Source organism: Taeniopygia guttata, chromosome 1, assembly GCF_048771995.1.
Source record: "Taeniopygia guttata chromosome 1, bTaeGut7.mat, whole genome shotgun sequence".
Classification (NCBI taxonomy): Eukaryota; Metazoa; Chordata; class Aves; order Passeriformes; family Estrildidae; genus Taeniopygia; species Taeniopygia guttata.
The window spans coordinates 19,938,500-19,958,506 of record NC_133024.1 but is presented as its reverse complement, the minus strand read 5'-3'; positions in this window follow the sequence as shown (position 1 = coordinate 19,958,506).

Below are 20,007 nucleotides of genomic sequence, written 5' to 3'. Positions count from 1 at the left end.
AGACTTCGGCTCTCCGCAGCTGTCCGCAGGGAAGCACCGGTTGCCGGCTTCATCTGCCGAAGCCGCGCTTTGCAGCCTACAAGTGCGGTTCACGTCAGCGGTGCACCTAGTATACGCTTCTTCGCCTCCGGCAGCCGGGGAGAGCGGTTGGCTTCTGAGAGGCGAAGAACGAAACCGGCTTGTGTGCGCAGCCTTGGCTCTGCTAGAAGACGGTGGCTGCAGCTTCCCTCGCTTTCAATTGACCGCTGGCATGCTTCTGGCAGGTGCTCCAGGACGACTTTCCTGCGTTTTGACTTGGTCCTGATGCAGACGAATCTGGAGAATTCTTGTTCGTGCCCTGAGTTTACGAGATGCAGAGTAGAAAGGCTGCGCTGAGTTGCTCGGTAAGCAAGGACATAGACAGCGCCTTGTGTTTGGGAGTGAGCAGCTGCTGGTTTTTTGCAATTGACTTCGCTGTGCACTGAATGCCAGGGTGAGCTGTGCACTCTTCTACAACGAGCAGGGCAGCAGAAAACAGAGAGCACGGACGTCTGACAGCAGTTTGAAGCTTGCCTACGAAAGAGTAGTGTTTTTGGAGTGTTCAGCAAATACATGTTTCTGGGCAAGGGCGGGATGCGTGCACTGTGCTGGCAAGCTTTCTCCATGCGAGACACGCTGGAAAAGCTTTTCGCTATGATGCAGTCCGCTAGAGACGCAGACTTCGGCTCTCGGCAGCTGTCCGCAGGGAAGCGGCGGTTGCCGGCTTCATCTGCCGAAGCCGCGCTTTGCAGCCTACAAGTGCGGTTCACGTCAGGGGTGCACCTAGTAGCCGCTTCTTCGCCTCCGGCAGCCGGGGAGAGCGGTTGGCTTCTGAGAGGCGAAGAACGAAACCGGCTTGTGTGCGCTGCCTTGGCACTGCTAGGGGACGGTGGCGGCAGCTGCCAGCCCTTTCAATTCACCGCTGGCATGCTTCTGGCAGGTGCTCCAGGACGACTTTCCTGCGTTTTGACTTGGTCCTGATGCAGACGAATCTGGAGAATTCTTGTTCGTGCCCTGAGTTTCCGAGATGCAGAGATCTCGATGGCAGCTGCAGAGTAGAAAGGCTGCGCTGAGTTGCTCGGTAAGCAAGGACATAGACAGCGCCTTGTGTTTGGGAGTGAGCAGCTGCTGGTTTTTTGCAATTGACTTCGCTGTGCACTGAATGTCAGGTGGAGCTGTGCACTCTTCTACAACGAGCAGGACACCACAAAGCAGAGAGCACGGATGTCTGACAACAGTTTGAAGCTTGCCTAGGAAAGAGCAGTGTTTTTGGAGTGTTGAGCAAATATATGTTTCTGGGCAATGGCGGGATGCGTGCACTGTGCTGGCAAGCTTTCTCCCTGCGAGACACGCTGGAAAAGCTTTTCGCTATGATGCAGTCCGCTAGAGACGCAGACTTCGGCTCTCCGCGGCTGTCCGCAGGAAAGCGGCGGTTGCCAGGGTCTTTCTGCCGAAGCCGCGCTTTGCAGCCTACAAGTGCGGTTCACTTCAGCGGTGCACCTAGCAGCCGCTTCTTCGCCTCCGGCAGCCGGGGAGAGCGATTGGCCTCTGAGAGGACAAGAACGAAACCGGCTTGTGTGCGCTGCATTGGCATTGCTAGAGGACGGTGGCGGCAGCTGCCAGCCCTTTCAATTCACCGCTGGCATGCTTCTGGCAGGTGCTCCAGGACGACTTTCCTGCGTTTGGACTTGGTCCTGATGCAGACGAATCTGGAGAATTCTTGTTCGTGCCCTGAGCTTCCGAGTTGCAGAGATCTCGATGGCAGCAGCAGAGAAGAAGGGCTGTGCTGAATTGCTCGGGAAGCAAGGACATAGACAGCGCCTTGTGTTTGGGAGTGAGCAGCTGCTGGTTTTTTGCAGTTGACTTCGCTGTGCACTGAATGCCAGGGTGAGCTGTGCACTCCTGTACAACGAGCAGGGCAGCAGAAAACAGAGAGCACGGACGTCTTAGAGCAATTTGAAGCTTGCCTAGGAAAGAGCAGTGGTTTTGGAGTGTTGAGCAAATATATGTTTCTGGGCAAGGGCGGGATGCGTGCACTGTGCTGGCAAGCTTTCTCCCTGCGAGACACGCTGGAAAAGCTTTTCGCTATGATGCAGTCCGCTAGAGACGCAGACTTCGGCTCTCGGCAGCTGTCCGCAGGGAAGCGGCGGTTGCCGGCTTCATCTGCCGAAGCCGCGCTTTGCAGCCTACAAGTGCGGTTCACGTCAGGGGTGCACCTAGTAGCCGCTTCTTCGCCTCCGGCAGCCGGGGAGAGCGGTTGGCTTCTGAGAGGCGAAGAACGAAACCGGCTTGTGTGCGCTGCCTTGGCACTGCTAGGGGACGGTGGCGGCAGCTGCCAGCCCTTTCAATTCACCGCTGGCATGCTTCTGGCAGGTGCTCCAGGACGACTTTCCTGCGTTTTGACTTGGTCCTGATGCAGACGAATCTGGAGAATTCTTGTTCGTGCCCTGAGTTTACGAGATGCAGAGTAGAAAGGCTGCGCTGAGTTGCTCGGTAAGCAAGGACATAGACAGCGCCTTGTGTTTGGGAGTGAGCAGCTGCTGGTTTTTTGCAATTGACTTCGCTGTGCACTGAATGTCAGGTGGAGCTGTGCACTCTTCTACAACGAGCAGGACACCACAAAGCAGAGAGCACGGATGTCTGACAACAGTTTGAAGCTTGCCTAGGAAAGAGCAGTGTTTTTGGAGTGTTGAGCAAATATATGTTTCTGGGCAAGGGCGGGATGCGTGCACTGTGCGGGCAAGCTCTCTCCCTGCGAGACACGCTGGAAAAGCTTTTCGCAATGATGCAGTCCGCTAGAGACGCAGTCTTCGGCTCTCCGCAGCTGTCCGCAGGGAAGCGGCGGTTGCCGGCTTCTTTCTGCCGAAGCCGCGCTTTGCAGCCTACAAGTGCGGTTCACGTCAGCGGTGCACCTAGTAACCGCTTCTTCGCCTCCGGCAGCCGGGGAGAGCGGTTGGCTTCTGAGAGGACAAGAACGAAACCGGCTTGTGTGCGCTGCCTTGGCACTGCTAGAGGACGGTGGTTGCAGCTGCCAGCCCTTTCAGTTCACCTCTGGCATGCTTCTGGCAGGTGCTCCAGGACGACATTCCTGGGTTTGGACTTGGTCCTGATGCAGACGAATCTGGAGAATTCTTGTTCGTGCCCTGAGCTTCGGAGATGCAGAGATCTCGATGGCAGCTGCAGAGAAGAAGGGCTGCGCTGAGTTTCTCGGGAAGCAAGGACATAGACAGCGCCTTGTGTTTGGGAGTGAGCAGCTGCTGGTTTTTTGCAGTTGACTTCGCTGTGCACTGAATGCCAGGGTGAGCTGTGCACTCTTCTACAACGAGCAGGGCAGCAGAAAACAGAGAGCACGGACGTCTTACACCAATTTGAAGCTTGCCTAGGAAAGAGCAGTGTTTTTGGAGTGTTGAGCAAATATATGTTTCTGGGCAAGGGCGGGATGCGTGCAGTGTGCTGGCAAGGTTTCTCCCTGCGAGACACGCTGGAAAAGCTTTTCGCTATGATGCAGTCCGCTAGAGACGCAGACTCCGGCTCTCGGCAGCTGTCCGCAGGGAAGCGGCGGTTGCCGGCTTCTTTCTGCCGAAGCCGCGCTTTGCAGCCTACAAGTGCGGTTCACGTCAGCGGTGCACCTAGTATACGCTTCTTCGCCACCGGCAGCCGGGGAGAGCGGTTGGCTTCTGAGAGGCGAAGAACGAAACCGGCTTGTGTGCGCAGCCTTGGCTCTGCTAGAAGACGGTGGCTGCAGCTGCCTGCGCTTTCAATTGACCGCTGGCATGCTTCTGGCAGGTGCTCCAGGACGACTTTCCTGCGTTTTGACTTGGTCCTGATGCAGACGAATCTGGAGAATTCTTGTTCGTGCCCTGAGCTTCCGAGATGCAGAGAAGAAGGGCTGCGCTGAGTTTCTCGGGAAGCAAGGACATAGACAGCGCCTTGTGTTTGGGAGTGAGCAGCTGCTGGTTTTTTGCAGTTGACTTCGCTGTGCACTGAATGCCAGGGTGAGCTGTGCACTCTTCTACAACGAGCAGGGCAGCAGAAAACAGAGAGCACGGACGTCTTACACCAATTTGAAGCTTGCCTAGGAAAGAGCAGTGTTTTTGGAGTGTTGAGCAAATATATGTTTCTGGGCAAGGGCGGGATGCGTGCACTGTGCTGGCAAGCTTTCTCCCTGCGAGACACGCTGGAAAAGCTTTTCGCTATGATGCAGTCCGTTAGAGACGCAGACTTCGGCTCTCGGCAGCTGTCCGCAGGGAAGCGGCGGTTGCCGGCTTCATCTGCCGAAGCCGCGCTTTGCAGCCTACAAGTGCGGTTCACGTCAGGGGTGCACCTAGTAGCCGCTTCTTCGCCTCCGGCAGCCGGGGAGAGCGGTTGGCTTCTGAGAGGCGAAGAACGAAACCGGCTTGTGTGCGCTGCCTTGGCACTGCTAGGGGACGGTGGCGGCAGCTGCCAGCCCTTTCAATTCACCGCTGGCATGCTTCTGGCAGGTGCTCCAGGACGACTTTCCTGCGTTTTGACTTGGTCCTGATGCAGACGAATCTGGAGAATTCTTGTTCGTGCCCTGAGTTTACGAGATGCAGAGTAGAAAGGCTGCGCTGAGTTGCTCGGTAAGCAAGGACATAGACAGCGCCTTGTGTTTGGGAGTGAGCAGCTGCTGGTTTTTTGCAATTGACTTCGCTGTGCACTGAATGTCAGGTGGAGCTGTGCACTCTTCTACAACGAGCAGGACACCACAAAGCAGAGAGCACGGATGTCTGACAACAGTTTGAAGCTTGCCTAGGAAAGAGCAGTGTTTTTGGAGTGTTCAGCAAATCCATGTTTCTGGGCAAGGGCGGGATGCGTGCACTGTGCGGGCAAGCTCTCTCCCTGCGAGACACGCTGGAAAAGCTTTTCGCAATGATGCAGTCCGCTAGAGACGCAGTCTTCGGCTCTCCGCAGCTGTCCGCAGGGAAGCACCGGTTGCCGGCTTCATCTGCCGAAGCCGCGCTTTGCAGCCTACAAGTGCGGTTCACGTCAGCGGTGCACCTAGTAACCGCTTCTTCGCCTCCGGCAGCCGGGGAGAGCGGTTGGCTTCTGAGAGGACAAGAACGAAACCGGCTTGTGTGCGCTGCATTGGCACTGCTAGAGGACGGTGGTTGCAGCTGCCAGCCCTTTCAGTTCACCTCTGGCATGCTTCTGGCAGGTGCTCCAGGACGACATTCCTGGGTTTGGACTTGGTCCTGATGCAGACGAATCTGGAGAATTCTTGTTCGTGCCCTGAGCTTCCGAGATGCAGAGATCTCGATGGCAGCTGCAGAGAAGAAGGGCTGTGCTGAATTGCTCGGGAAGCAAGGACATAGACAGCGCCTTGTGTTTGGGAGTGAGCAGCTGCTGGTTTTTTGCAGTTGACTTCGCTGTGCACTGAATGCCAGGGTGAGCTGTGCACTCTTCTACAACGAGCAGGGCAGCAGAAAACAGAGAGCACGGACGTCTTACACCAATTTGAAGCTTGCCTAGGAAAGAGCAGTGTTTTTGGAGTGTTGAGCAAATATATGTTTCTGGGCAAGGGCGGGATGCGTGCAGTGTGCTGGCAAGGTTTCTCCCTGCGAGACACGCTGGAAAAGCTTTTCGCTATGATGCAGTCCGTTAGAGACGCAGACTCCGGCTCTCGGCAGCTGTCCGCAGGGAAGCGGCGGTTGCCGGCTTCTTTCTGCCGAAGCCGCGCTTTGCAGCCTACAAGTGCGGTTCACGTCAGCGGTGCACCTAGTAGCCGCTTCTTCGCCTCCGGCAGCCGGGGAGAGCGGTTGGCTTCTGAGAGGCGAAGAACGAAACCGGCTTGTGTGCGCAGCCTTGCCTCAGCTAGAAGACGGTGGCTGCAGCTGCCTGCGCTTTCAATTGACCGCTGGCATGCTTCTGGCAGGTGCTCCAGGACGACTTTCCTGCGTTTTGACTTGGTCCTGATGCAGACGAATCTGGAGAATTCTTGTTCGTGCCCTGAGCTTCCGAGATGCAGAGAAGAAGGGCTGCGCTGAGTTGCTCGGGAAGCAAGGACATAGACAGCGCCTTGTGTTTGGGAGTGAGCAGCTGCTGGTTTTTTGCAATTGACTTCGCTGTGCACTGAATGCCAGGGTGAGCTGTGCACTCTTCTACAACGAGCAGGGCAGCAGAAAACAGAGAGCACGGACGTCTGACAGCAGTTTGAAGCTTGCCTACGAAAGAGTAGTGTTTTTGGAGTGTTCAGCAAATACATGTTTCTGGGCAAGGGCGGGATGCGTGCACTGTGCTGGCAAGCTTTCTCCATGCGAGACACACTGGAAAAGCTTTTCGCTATGATGCAGTCCGCTAGAGACGCAGACTTCGGCTCTCGGCAGCTGTCCGCAGGGAAGCGGCGGTTGCCGGCTTCATCTGCCGAAGCCGCGCTTTGCAGCCTACAAGTGCGGTTCACGTCAGGGGTGCACCTAGTAGCCGCTTCTTCGCCTCCGGCAGCCGGGGAGAGCGGTTGGCTTCTGAGAGGCGAAGAACGAAACCGGCTTGTGTGCGCTGCCTTGGCACTGCTAGGGGACGGTGGCGGCAGCTGCCAGCCCTTTCAATTCACCGCTGGCATGCTTCTGGCAGGTGCTCCAGGACGACTTTCCTGCGTTTTGACTTGGTCCTGATGCAGACGAATCTGGAGAATTCTTGTTCGTGCCCTGAGTTTCCGAGATGCAGAGATCTCGATGGCAGCTGCAGAGTAGAAAGGCTGCGCTGAGTTGCTCGGTAAGCAAGGACATAGACAGCGCCTTGTGTTTGGGAGTGAGCAGCTGCTGGTTTTTTGCAATTGACTTCGCTGTGCACTGAATGTCAGGTGGAGCTGTGCACTCTTCTACAACGAGCAGGACACCACAAAGCAGAGAGCACGGATGTCTGACAACAGTTTGAAGCTTGCCTAGGAAAGAGCAGTGTTTTTGGAGTGTTCAGCAAATATATGTTTCTGGGCAATGGCGGGATGCGTGCACTGTGCTGGCAAGCTTTCTCCCTGCGAGACACGCTGGAAAAGCTTTTCGCTATGATGCAGTCCGCTAGAGACGCAGACTTCGGCTCTCGGCAGCTGTCCGCAGGGAAGCGGCGGTTGCCGGCTTCATCTGCCGAAGCCGCGCTTTGCAGCCTACAAGTGCGGTTCACGTCAGGGGTGCACCTAGTAGCCGCTTCTTCGCCTCCGGCAGCCGGGGAGAGCGGTTGGCTTCTGAGAGGCGAAGAACGAAACCGGCTTGTGTGCGCTGCCTTGGCACTGCTAGGGGACGGTGGCGGCAGCTGCCAGCCCTTTCAATTCACCGCTGGCATGCTTCTGGCAGGTGCTCCAGGACGACTTTCCTGCGTTTTGACTTGGTCCTGATGCAGACGAATCTGGAGAATTCTTGTTCGTGCCCTGAGTTTACGAGATGCAGAGTAGAAAGGCTGCGCTGAGTTGCTCGGTAAGCAAGGACATAGACAGCGCCTTGTGTTTGGGAGTGAGCAGCTGCTGGTTTTTTGCAATTGACTTCGCTGTGCACTGAATGTCAGGTGGAGCTGTGCACTCTTCTACAACGAGCAGGACACCACAAAGCAGAGAGCACGGATGTCTGACAACAGTTTGAAGCTTGCCTAGGAAAGAGCAGTGTTTTTGGAGTGTTGAGCAAATATATGTTTCTGGGCAAGGGCGGGATGCGTGCACTGTGCGGGCAAGCTCTCTCCCTGCGAGACACGCTGGAAAAGCTTTTCGCAATGATGCAGTCCGCTAGAGACGCAGTCTTCGGCTCTCCGCAGCTGTCCGCAGGGAAGCGGCGGTTGCCGGCTTCTTTCTGCCGAAGCCGCGCTTTGCAGCCTACAAGTGCGGTTCACGTCAGCGGTGCACCTAGTAACCGCTTCTTCGCCTCCGGCAGCCGGGGAGAGCGGTTGGCTTCTGAGAGGACAAGAACGAAACCGGCTTGTGTGCGCTGCCTTGGCACTGCTAGAGGACGGTGGTTGCAGCTGCCAGCCCTTTCAGTTCACCTCTGGCATGCTTCTGGCAGGTGCTCCAGGACGACATTCCTGGGTTTGGACTTGGTCCTGATGCAGACGAATCTGGAGAATTCTTGTTCGTGCCCTGAGCTTCGGAGATGCAGAGATCTCGATGGCAGCTGCAGAGAAGAAGGGCTGCGCTGAGTTTCTCGGGAAGCAAGGACATAGACAGCGCCTTGTGTTTGGGAGTGAGCAGCTGCTGGTTTTTTGCAGTTGACTTCGCTGTGCACTGAATGCCAGGGTGAGCTGTGCACTCTTCTACAACGAGCAGGGCAGCAGAAAACAGAGAGCACGGACGTCTTACACCAATTTGAAGCTTGCCTAGGAAAGAGCAGTGTTTTTGGAGTGTTGAGGAAATATATGTTTCTGGGCAAGGGCGGGATGCGTGCAGTGTGCTGGCAAGGTTTCTCCCTGCGAGACACGCTGGAAAAGCTTTTCGCTATGATGCAGTCCGCTAGAGACGCAGACTCCGGCTCTCGGCAGCTGTCCGCAGGGAAGCGGCGGTTGCCGGCTTCTTTCTGCCGAAGCCGCGCTTTGCAGCCTACAAGTGCGGTTCACGTCAGCGGTGCACCTAGTATACGCTTCTTCGCCACCGGCAGCCGGGGAGAGCGGTTGGCTTCTGAGAGGCGAAGAACGAAACCGGCTTGTGTGCGCAGCCTTGGCTCTGCTAGAAGACGGTGGCTGCAGCTGCCTGCGCTTTCAATTGACCGCTGGCATGCTTCTGGCAGGTGCTCCAGGACGACTTTCCTGCGTTTTGACTTGGTCCTGATGCAGACGAATCTGGAGAATTCTTGTTCGTGCCCTGAGCTTCCGAGATGCAGAGAAGAAGGGCTGCGCTGAGTTTCTCGGGAAGCAAGGACATAGACAGCGCCTTGTGTTTGGGAGTGAGCAGCTGCTGGTTTTTTGCAGTTGACTTCGCTGTGCACTGAATGCCAGGGTGAGCTGTGCACTCTTCTACAACGAGCAGGGCAGCAGAAAACAGAGAGCACGGACGTCTTACACCAATTTGAAGCTTGCCTAGGAAAGAGCAGTGTTTTTGGAGTGTTGAGCAAATATATGTTTCTGGGCAAGGGCGGGATGCGTGCAGTGTGCTGGCAAGCTTTCTCCCTGCGAGACACGCTGGAAAAGCTTTTCGCTATGATGCAGTCCGTTAGAGACGCAGACTTCGGCTCTCGGCAGCTGTCCGCAGGGAAGCGGCGGTTGCCGGCTTCATCTGCCGAAGCCGCGCTTTGCAGCCTACAAGTGCGGTTCACGTCAGGGGTGCACCTAGTAGCCGCTTCTTCGCCTCCGGCAGCCGGGGAGAGCGGTTGGCTTCTGAGAGGCGAAGAACGAAACCGGCTTGTGTGCGCTGCCTTGGCACTGCTAGGGGACGGTGGCGGCAGCTGCCAGCCCTTTCAATTCACCGCTGGCATGCTTCTGGCAGGTGCTCCAGGACGACTTTCCTGCGTTTTGACTTGGTCCTGATGCAGACGAATCTGGAGAATTCTTGTTCGTGCCCTGAGTTTACGAGATGCAGAGTAGAAAGGCTGCGCTGAGTTGCTCGGTAAGCAAGGACATAGACAGCGCCTTGTGTTTGGGAGTGAGCAGCTGCTGGTTTTTTGCAATTGACTTCGCTGTGCACTGAATGTCAGGTGGAGCTGTGCACTCTTCTACAACGAGCAGGACACCACAAAGCAGAGAGCACGGATGTCTGACAACAGTTTGAAGCTTGCCTAGGAAAGAGCAGTGTTTTTGGAGTGTTCAGCAAATCCATGTTTCTGGGCAAGGGCGGGATGCGTGCACTGTGCGGGCAAGCTCTCTCCCTGCGAGACACGCTGGAAAAGCTTTTCGCAATGATGCAGTCCGCTAGAGACGCAGTCTTCGGCTCTCCGCAGCTGTCCGCAGGGAAGCACCGGTTGCCGGCTTCATCTGCCGAAGCCGCGCTTTGCAGCCTACAAGTGCGGTTCACGTCAGCGGTGCACCTAGTAACCGCTTCTTCGCCTCCGGCAGCCGGGGAGAGCGGTTGGCTTCTGAGAGGACAAGAACGAAACCGGCTTGTGTGCGCTGCATTGGCACTGCTAGAGGACGGTGGTTGCAGCTGCCAGCCCTTTCAGTTCACCTCTGGCATGCTTCTGGCAGGTGCTCCAGGACGACATTCCTGGGTTTGGACTTGGTCCTGATGCAGACGAATCTGGAGAATTCTTGTTCGTGCCCTGAGCTTCCGAGATGCAGAGATCTCGATGGCAGCTGCAGAGAAGAAGGGCTGTGCTGAATTGCTCGGGAAGCAAGGACATAGACAGCGCCTTGTGTTTGGGAGTGAGCAGCTGCTGGTTTTTTGCAATTGACTTCGCTGTGCACTGAATGCCAGGGTGAGCTGTGCACTCTTCTACAACGAGCAGGGCAGCAGAAAACAGAGAGCACGGACGTCTGACAGCAGTTTGAAGCTTGCCTACGAAAGAGTAGTGTTTTTGGAGTGTTCAGCAAATACATGTTTCTGGGCAAGGGCGGGATGCGTGCACTGTGCTGGCAAGCTTTCTCCATGCGAGACACACTGGAAAAGCTTTTCGCTATGATGCAGTCCGCTAGAGACGCAGACTTCGGCTCTCGGCAGCTGTCCGCAGGGAAGCGGCGGTTGCCGGCTTCATCTGCCGAAGCCGCGCTTTGCAGCCTACAAGTGCGGTTCACGTCAGGGGTGCACCTAGTAGCCGCTTCTTCGCCTCCGGCAGCCGGGGAGAGCGGTTGGCTTCTGAGAGGCGAAGAACGAAACCGGCTTGTGTGCGCTGCCTTGGCACTGCTAGGGGACGGTGGCGGCAGCTGCCAGCCCTTTCAATTCACCGCTGGCATGCTTCTGGCAGGTGCTCCAGGACGACTTTCCTGCGTTTTGACTTGGTCCTGATGCAGACGAATCTGGAGAATTCTTGTTCGTGCCCTGAGTTTCCGAGATGCAGAGATCTCGATGGCAGCTGCAGAGTAGAAAGGCTGCGCTGAGTTGCTCGGTAAGCAAGGACATAGACAGCGCCTTGTGTTTGGGAGTGAGCAGCTGCTGGTTTTTTGCAATTGACTTCGCTGTGCACTGAATGTCAGGTGGAGCTGTGCACTCTTCTACAACGAGCAGGACACCACAAAGCAGAGAGCACGGATGTCTGACAACAGTTTGAAGCTTGCCTAGGAAAGAGCAGTGTTTTTGGAGTGTTGAGCAAATATATGTTTCTGGGCAATGGCGGGATGCGTGCACTGTGCTGGCAAGCTTTCTCCCTGCGAGACACGCTGGAAAAGCTTTTCGCTATGATGCAGTCCGCTAGAGACGCAGACTTCGGCTCTCCGCGGCTGTCCGCAGGAAAGCGGCGGTTGCCAGGGTCTTTCTGCCGAAGCCGCGCTTTGCAGCCTACAAGTGCGGTTCACTTCAGCGGTGCACCTAGCAGCCGCTTCTTCGCCTCCGGCAGCCGGGGAGAGCGATTGGCCTCTGAGAGGACAAGAACGAAACCGGCTTGTGTGCGCTGCATTGGCATTGCTAGAGGACGGTGGCGGCAGCTGCCAGCCCTTTCAATTCACCGCTGGCATGCTTCTGGCAGGTGCTCCAGGACGACTTTCCTGCGTTTGGACTTGGTCCTGATGCAGACGAATCTGGAGAATTCTTGTTCGTGCCCTGAGCTTCCGAGTTGCAGAGATCTCGATGGCAGCAGCAGAGAAGAAGGGCTGTGCTGAATTGCTCGGGAAGCAAGGACATAGACAGCGCCTTGTGTTTGGGAGTGAGCAGCTGCTGGTTTTTTGCAGTTGACTTCGCTGTGCACTGAATGCCAGGGTGAGCTGTGCACTCCTGTACAACGAGCAGGGCAGCAGAAAACAGAGAGCACGGACGTCTTAGAGCAATTTGAAGCTTGCCTAGGAAAGAGCAGTGTTTTTGGAGTGTTGAGCAAATATATGTTTCTGGGCAAGGGCGGGATGCGTGCACTGTGCTGGCAAGCTTTCTCCCTGCGAGACACGCTGGAAAAGCTTTTCGCTATGATGCAGTCCGCTAGAGACGCAGACTTCGGCTCTCCGCAGCTGTCCGCAGGGAAGCACCGGTTGCCGGCTTCATCTGCCGAAGCCGCGCTTTGCAGCCTACAAGTGCGGTTCACGTCAGCGGTGCACCTAGTATACGCTTCTTCGCCTCCGGCAGCCGGGGAGAGCGGTTGGCTTCTGAGAGGCGAAGAACGAAACCGGCTTGTGTGCGCAGCCTTGGCTCTGCTAGAAGACGGTGGCTGCAGCTTCCCTCGCTTTCAATTGACCGCTGGCATGCTTCTGGCAGGTGCTCCAGGACGACTTTCCTGCGTTTTGACTTGGTCCTGATGCAGACGAATCTGGAGAATTCTTGTTCGTGCCCTGAGTTTACGAGATGCAGAGTAGAAAGGCTGCGCTGAGTTGCTCGGTAAGCAAGGACATAGACAGCGCCTTGTGTTTGGGAGTGAGCAGCTGCTGGTTTTTTGCAATTGACTTCGCTGTGCACTGAATGCCAGGGTGAGCTGTGCACTCTTCTACAACGAGCAGGGCAGCAGAAAACAGAGAGCACGGACGTCTGACAGCAGTTTGAAGCTTGCCTACGAAAGAGTAGTGTTTTTGGAGTGTTCAGCAAATACATGTTTCTGGGCAAGGGCGGGATGCGTGCACTGTGCTGGCAAGCTTTCTCCATGCGAGACACGCTGGAAAAGCTTTTCGCTATGATGCAGTCCGCTAGAGACGCAGACTTCGGCTCTCGGCAGCTGTCCGCAGGGAAGCGGCGGTTGCCGGCTTCATCTGCCGAAGCCGCGCTTTGCAGCCTACAAGTGCGGTTCACGTCAGGGGTGCACCTAGTAGCCGCTTCTTCGCCTCCGGCAGCCGGGGAGAGCGGTTGGCTTCTGAGAGGCGAAGAACGAAACCGGCTTGTGTGCGCTGCCTTGGCACTGCTAGGGGACGGTGGCGGCAGCTGCCAGCCCTTTCAATTCACCGCTGGCATGCTTCTGGCAGGTGCTCCAGGACGACTTTCCTGCGTTTTGACTTGGTCCTGATGCAGACGAATCTGGAGAATTCTTGTTCGTGCCCTGAGTTTACGAGATGCAGAGTAGAAAGGCTGCGCTGAGTTGCTCGGTAAGCAAGGACATAGACAGCGCCTTGTGTTTGGGAGTGAGCAGCTGCTGGTTTTTTGCAATTGACTTCGCTGTGCACTGAATGTCAGGTGGAGCTGTGCACTCTTCTACAACGAGCAGGACACCACAAAGCAGAGAGCACGGATGTCTGACAACAGTTTGAAGCTTGCCTAGGAAAGAGCAGTGTTTTTGGAGTGTTGAGCAAATATATGTTTCTGGGCAAGGGCGGGATGCGTGCACTGTGCGGGCAAGCTCTCTCCCTGCGAGACACGCTGGAAAAGCTTTTCGCAATGATGCAGTCCGCTAGAGACGCAGTCTTCGGCTCTCCGCAGCTGTCCGCAGGGAAGCACCGGTTGCCGGCTTCATCTGCCGAAGCCGCGCTTTGCAGCCTACAAGTGCGGTTCACGTCAGCGGTGCACCTAGTAACCGCTTCTTCGCCTCCGGCAGCCGGGGAGAGCGGTTGGCTTCTGAGAGGACAAGAACGAAACCGGCTTGTGTGCGCTGCATTGGCACTGCTAGAGGACGGTGGTTGCAGCTGCCAGCCCTTTCAGTTCACCTCTGGCATGCTTCTGGCAGGTGCTCCAGGACGACATTCCTGGGTTTGGACTTGGTCCTGATGCAGACGAATCTGGAGAATTCTTGTTCGTGCCCTGAGCTTCCGAGATGCAGAGATCTCGATGGCAGCTGCAGAGAAGAAGGGCTGTGCTGAATTGCTCGGGAAGCAAGGACATAGACAGCGCCTTGTGTTTGGGAGTGAGCAGCTGCTGGTTTTTTGCAATTGACTTCGCTGTGCACTGAATGCCAGGGTGAGCTGTGCACTCTTCTACAACGAGCAGGGCAGCAGAAAACAGAGAGCACGGACGTCTGACAGCAGTTTGAAGCTTGCCTACGAAAGAGTAGTGTTTTTGGAGTGTTCAGCAAATACATGTTTCTGGGCAAGGGCGGGATGCGTGCACTGTGCTGGCAAGCTTTCTCCATGCGAGACACACTGGAAAAGCTTTTCGCTATGATGCAGTCCGCTAGAGACGCAGACTTCGGCTCTCGGCAGCTGTCCGCAGGGAAGCGGCGGTTGCCGGCTTCATCTGCCGAAGCCGCGCTTTGCAGCCTACAAGTGCGGTTCACGTCAGGGGTGCACCTAGTAGCCGCTTCTTCGCCTCCGGCAGCCGGGGAGAGCGGTTGGCTTCTGAGAGGCGAAGAACGAAACCGGCTTGTGTGCGCTGCCTTGGCACTGCTAGGGGACGGTGGCGGCAGCTGCCAGCCCTTTCAATTCACCGCTGGCATGCTTCTGGCAGGTGCTCCAGGACGACTTTCCTGCGTTTTGACTTGGTCCTGATGCAGACGAATCTGGAGAATTCTTGTTCGTGCCCTGAGTTTCCGAGATGCAGAGATCTCGATGGCAGCTGCAGAGTAGAAAGGCTGCGCTGAGTTGCTCGGTAAGCAAGGACATAGACAGCGCCTTGTGTTTGGGAGTGAGCAGCTGCTGGTTTTTTGCAATTGACTTCGCTGTGCACTGAATGTCAGGTGGAGCTGTGCACTCTTCTACAACGAGCAGGACACCACAAAGCAGAGAGCACGGATGTCTGACAACAGTTTGAAGCTTGCCTAGGAAAGAGCAGTGTTTTTGGAGTGTTGAGCAAATATATGTTTCTGGGCAATGGCGGGATGCGTGCACTGTGCTGGCAAGCTTTCTCCCTGCGAGACACGCTGGAAAAGCTTTTCGCTATGATGCAGTCCGCTAGAGACGCAGACTTCGGCTCTCCGCGGCTGTCCGCAGGAAAGCGGCGGTTGCCAGGGTCTTTCTGCCGAAGCCGCGCTTTGCAGCCTACAAGTGCGGTTCACTTCAGCGGTGCACCTAGCAGCCGCTTCTTCGCCTCCGGCAGCCGGGGAGAGCGATTGGCCTCTGAGAGGACAAGAACGAAACCGGCTTGTGTGCGCTGCATTGGCATTGCTAGAGGACGGTGGCGGCAGCTGCCAGCCCTTTCAATTCACCGCTGGCATGCTTCTGGCAGGTGCTCCAGGACGACTTTCCTGCGTTTGGACTTGGTCCTGATGCAGACGAATCTGGAGAATTCTTGTTCGTGCCCTGAGCTTCCGAGTTGCAGAGATCTCGATGGCAGCAGCAGAGAAGAAGGGCTGTGCTGAATTGCTCGGGAAGCAAGGACATAGACAGCGCCTTGTGTTTGGGAGTGAGCAGCTGCTGGTTTTTTGCAGTTGACTTCGCTGTGCACTGAATGCCAGGGTGAGCTGTGCACTCCTGTACAACGAGCAGGGCAGCAGAAAACAGAGAGCACGGACGTCTTAGAGCAATTTGAAGCTTGCCTAGGAAAGAGCAGTGTTTTTGGAGTGTTGAGCAAATATATGTTTCTGGGCAAGGGCGGGATGCGTGCACTGTGCTGGCAAGCTTTCTCCCTGCGAGACACGCTGGAAAAGCTTTTCGCTATGATGCAGTCCGCTAGAGACGCAGACTTCGGCTCTCCGCAGCTGTCCGCAGGGAAGCACCGGTTGCCGGCTTCATCTGCCGAAGCCGCGCTTTGCAGCCTACAAGTGCGGTTCACGTCAGCGGTGCACCTAGTATACGCTTCTTCGCCTCCGGCAGCCGGGGAGAGCGGTTGGCTTCTGAGAGGCGAAGAACGAAACCGGCTTGTGTGCGCAGCCTTGGCTCTGCTAGAAGACGGTGGCTGCAGCTTCCCTCGCTTTCAATTGACCGCTGGCATGCTTCTGGCAGGTGCTCCAGGACGACTTTCCTGCGTTTTGACTTGGTCCTGATGCAGACGAATCTGGAGAATTCTTGTTCGTGCCCTGAGTTTACGAGATGCAGAGTAGAAAGGCTGCGCTGAGTTGCTCGGTAAGCAAGGACATAGACAGCGCCTTGTGTTTGGGAGTGAGCAGCTGCTGGTTTTTTGCAATTGACTTCGCTGTGCACTGAATGCCAGGGTGAGCTGTGCACTCTTCTACAACGAGCAGGGCAGCAGAAAACAGAGAGCACGGACGTCTGACAGCAGTTTGAAGCTTGCCTACGAAAGAGTAGTGTTTTTGGAGTGTTCAGCAAATACATGTTTCTGGGCAAGGGCGGGATGCGTGCACTGTGCTGGCAAGCTTTCTCCATGCGAGACACGCTGGAAAAGCTTTTCGCTATGATGCAGTCCGCTAGAGACGCAGACTTCGGCTCTCGGCAGCTGTCCGCAGGGAAGCGGCGGTTGCCGGCTTCATCTGCCGAAGCCGCGCTTTGCAGCCTACAAGTGCGGTTCACGTCAGGGGTGCACCTAGTAGCCGCTTCTTCGCCTCCGGCAGCCGGGGAGAGCGGTTGGCTTCTGAGAGGCGAAGAACGAAACCGGCTTGTGTGCGCTGCCTTGGCACTGCTAGGGGACGGTGGCGGCAGCTGCCAGCCCTTTCAATTCACCGCTGGCATGCTTCTGGCAGGTGCTCCAGGACGACTTTCCTGCGTTTTGACTTGGTCCTGATGCAGACGAATCTGGAGAATTCTTGTTCGTGCCCTGAGTTTACGAGATGCAGAGTAGAAAGGCTGCGCTGAGTTGCTCGGTAAGCAAGGACATAGACAGCGCCTTGTGTTTGGGAGTGAGCAGCTGCTGGTTTTTTGCAATTGACTTCGCTGTGCACTGAATGTCAGGTGGAGCTGTGCACTCTTCTACAACGAGCAGGACACCACAAAGCAGAGAGCACGGATGTCTGACAACAGTTTGAAGCTTGCCTAGGAAAGAGCAGTGTTTTTGGAGTGTTGAGCAAATATATGTTTCTGGGCAAGGGCGGGATGCGTGCACTGTGCGGGCAAGCTCTCTCCCTGCGAGACACGCTGGAAAAGCTTTTCGCAATGATGCAGTCCGCTAGAGACGCAGTCTTCGGCTCTCCGCAGCTGTCCGCAGGGAAGCGGCGGTTGCCGGCTTCTTTCTGCCGAAGCCGCGCTTTGCAGCCTACAAGTGCGGTTCACGTCAGCGGTGCACCTAGTAACCGCTTCTTCGCCTCCGGCAGCCGGGGAGAGCGGTTGGCTTCTGAGAGGACAAGAACGAAACCGGCTTGTGTGCGCTGCCTTGGCACTGCTAGAGGACGGTGGTTGCAGCTGCCAGCCCTTTCAGTTCACCTCTGGCATGCTTCTGGCAGGTGCTCCAGGACGACATTCCTGGGTTTGGACTTGGTCCTGATGCAGACGAATCTGGAGAATTCTTGTTCGTGCCCTGAGCTTCGGAGATGCAGAGATCTCGATGGCAGCTGCAGAGAAGAAGGGCTGCGCTGAGTTTCTCGGGAAGCAAGGACATAGACAGCGCCTTGTGTTTGGGAGTGAGCAGCTGCTGGTTTTTTGCAGTTGACTTCGCTGTGCACTGAATGCCAGGGTGAGCTGTGCACTCTTCTACAACGAGCAGGGCAGCAGAAAACAGAGAGCACGGACGTCTTACACCAATTTGAAGCTTGCCTAGGAAAGAGCAGTGTTTTTGGAGTGTTGAGGAAATATATGTTTCTGGGCAAGGGCGGGATGCGTGCAGTGTGCTGGCAAGGTTTCTCCCTGCGAGACACGCTGGAAAAGCTTTTCGCTATGATGCAGTCCGCTAGAGACGCAGACTCCGGCTCTCGGCAGCTGTCCGCAGGGAAGCGGCGGTTGCCGGCTTCTTTCTGCCGAAGCCGCGCTTTGCAGCCTACAAGTGCGGTTCACGTCAGCGGTGCACCTAGTATACGCTTCTTCGCCACCGGCAGCCGGGGAGAGCGGTTGGCTTCTGAGAGGCGAAGAACGAAACCGGCTTGTGTGCGCAGCCTTGGCTCTGCTAGAAGACGGTGGCTGCAGCTGCCTGCGCTTTCAATTGACCGCTGGCATGCTTCTGGCAGGTGCTCCAGGACGACTTTCCTGCGTTTTGACTTGGTCCTGATGCAGACGAATCTGGAGAATTCTTGTTCGTGCCCTGAGCTTCCGAGATGCAGAGAAGAAGGGCTGCGCTGAGTTTCTCGGGAAGCAAGGACATAGACAGCGCCTTGTGTTTGGGAGTGAGCAGCTGCTGGTTTTTTGCAGTTGACTTCGCTGTGCACTGAATGCCAGGGTGAGCTGTGCACTCTTCTACAACGAGCAGGGCAGCAGAAAACAGAGAGCACGGACGTCTTACACCAATTTGAAGCTTGCCTAGGAAAGAGCAGTGTTTTTGGAGTGTTGAGCAAATATATGTTTCTGGGCAAGGGCGGGATGCGTGCACTGTGCTGGCAAGCTTTCTCCCTGCGAGACACGCTGGAAAAGCTTTTCGCTATGATGCAGTCCGTTAGAGACGCAGACTTCGGCTCTCGGCAGCTGTCCGCAGGGAAGCGGCGGTTGCCGGCTTCATCTGCCGAAGCCGCGCTTTGCAGCCTACAAGTGCGGTTCACGTCAGGGGTGCACCTAGTAGCCGCTTCTTCGCCTCCGGCAGCCGGGGAGAGCGGTTGGCTTCTGAGAGGCGAAGAACGAAACCGGCTTGTGTGCGCTGCCTTGGCACTGCTAGGGGACGGTGGCGGCAGCTGCCAGCCCTTTCAATTCACCGCTGGCATGCTTCTGGCAGGTGCTCCAGGACGACTTTCCTGCGTTTTGACTTGGTCCTGATGCAGACGAATCTGGAGAATTCTTGTTCGTGCCCTGAGTTTACGAGATGCAGAGTAGAAAGGCTGCGCTGAGTTGCTCGGTAAGCAAGGACATAGACAGCGCCTTGTGTTTGGGAGTGAGCAGCTGCTGGTTTTTTGCAATTGACTTCGCTGTGCACTGAATGTCAGGTGGAGCTGTGCACTCTTCTACAACGAGCAGGACACCACAAAGCAGAGAGCACGGATGTCTGACAACAGTTTGAAGCTTGCCTAGGAAAGAGCAGTGTTTTTGGAGTGTTCAGCAAATCCATGTTTCTGGGCAAGGGCGGGATGCGTGCACTGTGCGGGCAAGCTCTCTCCCTGCGAGACACGCTGGAAAAGCTTTTCGCAATGATGCAGTCCGCTAGAGACGCAGTCTTCGGCTCTCCGCAGCTGTCCGCAGGGAAGCACCGGTTGCCGGCTTCATCTGCCGAAGCCGCGCTTTGCAGCCTACAAGTGCGGTTCACGTCAGCGGTGCACCTAGTAACCGCTTCTTCGCCTCCGGCAGCCGGGGAGAGCGGTTGGCTTCTGAGAGGACAAGAACGAAACCGGCTTGTGTGCGCTGCATTGGCACTGCTAGAGGACGGTGGTTGCAGCTGCCAGCCCTTTCAGTTCACCTCTGGCATGCTTCTGGCAGGTGCTCCAGGACGACATTCCTGGGTTTGGACTTGGTCCTGATGCAGACGAATCTGGAGAATTCTTGTTCGTGCCCTGAGCTTCCGAGATGCAGAGATCTCGATGGCAGCTGCAGAGAAGAAGGGCTGTGCTGAATTGCTCGGGAAGCAAGGACATAGACAGCGCCTTGTGTTTGGGAGTGAGCAGCTGCTGGTTTTTTGCAGTTGACTTCGCTGTGCACTGAATGCCAGGGTGAGCTGTGCACTCTTCTACAACGAGCAGGGCAGCAGAAAACAGAGAGCACGGACGTCTTACACCAATTTGAAGCTTGCCTAGGAAAGAGCAGTGTTTTTGGAGTGTTGAGCAAATATATGTTTCTGGGCAAGGGCGGGATGCGTGCAGTGTGCTGGCAAGGTTTCTCCCTGCGAGACACGCTGGAAAAGCTTTTCGCTATGATGCAGTCCGTTAGAGACGCAGACTCCGGCTCTCGGCAGCTGTCCGCAGGGAAGCGGCGGTTGCCGGCTTCTTTCTGCCGAAGCCGCGCTTTGCAGCCTACAAGTGCGGTTCACGTCAGCGGTGCACCTAGTAGCCGCTTCTTCGCCTCCGGCAGCCGGGGAGAGCGGTTGGCTTCTGAGAGGCGAAGAACGAAACCGGCTTGTGTGCGCAGCCTTGCCTCAGCTAGAAGACGGTGGCTGCAGCTGCCTGCGCTTTCAATTGA